The sequence below is a fragment of the Teleopsis dalmanni genome, chromosome 2, assembly GCF_002237135.1.
Source record: "Teleopsis dalmanni isolate 2A chromosome 2, ASM223713v2, whole genome shotgun sequence".
In the NCBI taxonomy this organism is placed as follows: Eukaryota; Metazoa; Arthropoda; class Insecta; order Diptera; family Diopsidae; genus Teleopsis; species Teleopsis dalmanni.
In genome coordinates, this window is record NC_051847.1 from 125,187,120 (window position 1) to 125,191,756 (window position 4,637).

Below are 4,637 nucleotides of genomic sequence, written 5' to 3' on the forward strand. Positions count from 1 at the left end.
CTCAAGCAACCACCAAAGATTTATAATTCTTTACATTGGGGTACTCAAACCTGGATTTAAGCATATCATTTTTTCTAACCATTCAAAATATATAATTTATGGGTCATTCGTCACAAAGCCTTCATTTAACACCTAATGACTTTATTTACCCACATCAAAGACAAACTACGTAGGCAATAAAGAAGTTCTTGTCAAATAGTGTCTATTTACTGTTTGATATGGGTTATCTGATTATTTTGATTTAAGAAAATATGCCTGATCTCTGGATTTTTGTGTACTGTTTGTTTAGCTATTAAGTTCGTTTTATTATTACGATTTAATTTTCAGATTTATTATTATTTATTTATTTCAGAGCTTTGTTCCGATAATGGAAAGAAATATAAATTTTCTCAAAATTTTTGTAACATAAGAGTTCGAATTATAGATTTTATTAAATTTATATGAAATGTAATGATCTGAAGGATCAGAGCCTAAGCTTAAAGATTAATGGTTTCAACAGCACACAACACGTCTTCTTTTTAGTTTGTTGCTAGAGAAATTATCCGGATTTAAAGTTTCACGTCATAGTAATGTGAATTGTTAACCAAAATTGTACGATTTGCTACGATTTGACTATTATTTGTCCGCTTAAGCGAGCGATCGTGTTTCGACTCTCAATGCATTAAAAACGAAAATCTATCAGACAAGTAATTGCAAATTACCTTAAAAGGATCCATCACTATAAAATATCCCGTGGAGGACATTCTAATGGTGCAAGGCCCAAATAATATATTGAAATAAAAATTAATTTAAAATCTCTATCACTAATGTGTTTCTTATGTTTACTTAAAGAACCACAAAATAGAGAATCCTTTCTTTTTCATTAAGTCGGTATTGACTTATAAAACAATACTTATAACACAGCTATTTTTTTGAAATAGATGTTTATGCTTGTAATTTTGATTTATTATATAAAATGATAAAAAATAAACTGTAATTTCGAAACGAATCAGTTAAATCTGCTGAATTATATCATCACTCAATAAAGCGTGTAACTAACTAAGAAAAACAAATTTTTTTGCCAAAAATCGACTTTACTCATCAATATAATCTTCTCCAAGGGCAAAACAATCATTCCAACGCTTCTCTAACTTCTCGATACCATGTTTGTTGAAGGATTTGTCTTTTACCTCAAAATAGAAAAGAATGTCAGTTTCAGCAATTTTTTCTTCATTTGAGATGAATTTTTTACCGGCCAGCATTTTTTGAGATCAGCGAATAGCCAGTAGTCTGGGAGCTAGACCTGGACTATACGGTGGATGAGGAAGCAATTCGAAATATAATTCGTGTAATTTTGTCATAGTTTTTATTGACTTGTGACGTGGTGCATTGACTTGGTGAAACAAAATTTTTTTCTTCGCCATATGCGGACATTTTTTCACAATTTTTTGCTTTCAAACGATTCAGTAATGCCATATAGAATTTATTATTGATAGTTTTTCCCTTTTCGAGATAGTTAATGAAGATTATACCCTGTGCATCCCAAAAGCCATAACCTGTCTTTGGACGCTTCGGACGTAGTTCATCGGCTGTAGTCCACTCAGATGATGATCGTTTTGATTCCGGAGTGAAGTGATGGATCGATGTTTCATCCATTGTCACATATCAACGCAAAAAATCTGATTTATTACGTGTAAACATGGCCAAACACTGCTCTGAATCATCAACACCTTGGTGTTTTTGATCGACTGTGAGTTAACGTGGCATCCACTTTGAAATTGACGATCAGATATGACCAATTTCTGGACTTTTTTGATGTTTTCTGGAGTAACCACCTTAATCGGACAACCAGAACGTTCACCATCATCGGTGTCTGTACGACCACGTTTAAATTCAGTACACCAATAACAAATGGTTCTTTTCAATGGAGCAAAGTCCGAATAACATTTTTGAAGCCATTGCTGAGCTTGTGCAGTATTTTTTTTCATCAAGAAGCAATGATAAATTAACACACGAAATTGTTTTGAAAATAACAAAAGTAGCTTCACTTAAATGGCTGTCACTTTTTTTCTGACTTATCGAAATGTCATGAAATTTTACACAAAGTCTTTTGAAGGTTGGTACTTCATAAACGTCATATATATTTGATAATGGCAGCGTCATCTGTATGTCAGTTCCACGACTTATTGAGTGATGTAATACTTTCAGTGTTCTATTTAAATAGAACCCTGCGATTTAATTGTAATAAATCTATTGTAGTATTATAATTCGATTGCAATAGCAATTCTATTGTGTTTATTTCAATAAATGGTATTTAATACAGAATAAATTTCAGCTTGAACTTATTATGTGTACTATAAAGTAATACGATTGTATGCGAATCAGAGAAAAAATATTGCAAATTATAAACGCTTATTTTGCGATTTTCATTAAGTATTCATTGTGTGATGTACGTCTGAGGGTGACTTTTGAAATTATTTATTAAACGTGTGGCTATTTAACAAAATGTATATTTATCTGAATTAATATTTAGAAAAATTAATAACATTTGGTTATGAGGGCAGTCTGATAATTTAACGTTTTGAACTTGCGTAGTTATTTTAAATGTAGCAAATAGTTAACTGAAGTGGTATGGGTCGTACCAGCACAAGTCACACCGGTTGTTGAAGTCGCTTTAAACAAGTCGTGACGTCAAAAATCGTAGATTAAATCCATGACATAGTGCTAGACGTTCCACAAGTGAATGTTTGCGAGATGACTAAGGCTGTAGGTATCGCAACTGCTCAAATGTGATATATCACATTTTACATGAATATTTAGACTTGAACAAACTGTAAACGCGGTGGATAATAAACGTCTTCGGCGGAATGTGCACCAAAGAAGATCAAGGTGGGTTTCGACCAATGAGATCAGGCGACATTTTTTGGGAGGCAACTGTTACATTGATTACCTTGAAAAGGGTAAAACAATTAGCGACTCTTGGGAGATTTAACATCGATAAACGCTTTTGCATCAAGATATCCTAAAAAGAGACTATGTTAAGAAATAAATCGCAGTCTTGCCCAAATGCTTATATATGCTTATAAGCAAAAAAGCTTTTCATGTGCTCATGTTAGTATTACCATAAATTATAACTGATGATTTTACTTACTTGTTCTGTCGGCTTGCAAAGGGAAGTTTAACAACACTCTTTTTTTGTTTCAAAGTGTATTATTATTATTTTATTTGAAATGTACTCACTTTACAAAATAAATTTTGAACTTAGACTCTTCTCAAATAGTACGTATAAATTCTTTGCATTCGTCCCTGTTTCTTGCGGAAAAACGTAGCTAGCTAAAAGTTCTCTGTGTATTATTCGCTGTTGTCCTATGCCAAGTAGTTTTCAGTCAACTTGGTCTTCTCACTGCTTGGGAATTCCATTTAATGATAACATGAGCAATTGCATCTGTTGGTGTTCTTAATGTGTGACCTAACCATCCGTACATTTGTAAAATTGTAAAATTGGTTCCTTCTATTGGTTCCTGATTGGTAAAACGACAAAGGTCTTCATTTGAAATTATTACAGGCCACTATACACAGATAGTACATCGCCTGTTCCTATTAATAAGAGTTAGGATCTTATGAATCAACGATGTAGTTCACGACCACCTCTTACAGCCATATTTATTATATGATTTTTAAAAGTGTGTTAGTCCCTTCTATTATTTTCAATTTTAATAATTTCTTTGAGTTTAAGTGAATGAAGTTTTCTAGAAACTAAGTAAGAGGATATGCTGTATAATCTTTAATACTTTCAGTATACTGTTGTTTCACAAAATTTAAATAAAACTTAATTGTGGAGTTTAGTTTGATTTTTATATATCTTATCTTTAAAACCTTTTTATTTATACTTTTAAATTTGTTCCATTTAATTAATTTCATTTTTTATAGGCTTATACTTTATGGACGTATTTTATAATCCATACACACAAAAAAAAATTATTTTCAGAGATCTCTTCGTTTTAATCGACTAATTAATTTAAACTAATTTGGGTACCACTATTTTATATAATTACAATATGCAAAAATTGCTGACATTTTAATAACTTTATTTCCGTTTTTTTTTTTCAGATCTGTAACAATTTTGCGCTCTAGCATATTATCGACATCGGTTCATCAACAGCACCCTGTATTAATACATATTCAACAAAGTTAACCAACATTTTTACACTCAACGATTATTTTTATAATAATAGTAGTATGTTAAGTAAAAATAAACTATAGTATAAAAATGTATTAAGTAAATAAGTAATAATACTTAAGTAACGAAATTATATATACTTGGAGAGGTGCACGGCCCCTTCTATAACTAAATTTTTTTTAATTGAAAAATTTCAAAGAAAATTTTATATAAAATTTTGCCAAATTTTTGTTGTTTTTATTAGATTTATTAATTTTTTTTTAATTATATATACACATTTTATATAAAAAATATTGACTGTAGCATTTAAATTTTATTGTATGTAATTATATCGAAAATTATTCAAAATATTAGTTCTAATACAAATATTATATTTCAATGTGATTTAAGCGATTTTATCAAAGCTATGCAAATGTTTTTGTTCGTCTTGATTAGATCTTTAAGCAATTAATGCAATTGTTGTTGTAAATGACCAAAA

General features: G+C 30.3%; 1 protein-coding gene across 1 annotated transcript in view; it reads left to right on the plus strand.

The window, feature by feature from the left end:
- The window catches only part of LOC119682735 (serine/threonine-protein kinase PAK 3-like), a 491,650-nt gene extending 487,281 nt beyond the window's left edge, over positions 1–4,369 (plus strand). The window contains exon 2 of the mRNA XM_038096240.1: positions 4,090–4,369. The gene's annotated coding sequence lies outside the window, so the exon portion shown is untranslated. The remainder of the gene's footprint in view (positions 1–4,089) is intronic.
- The last annotated feature ends 268 nt before the right edge of the window (positions 4,370–4,637 follow it).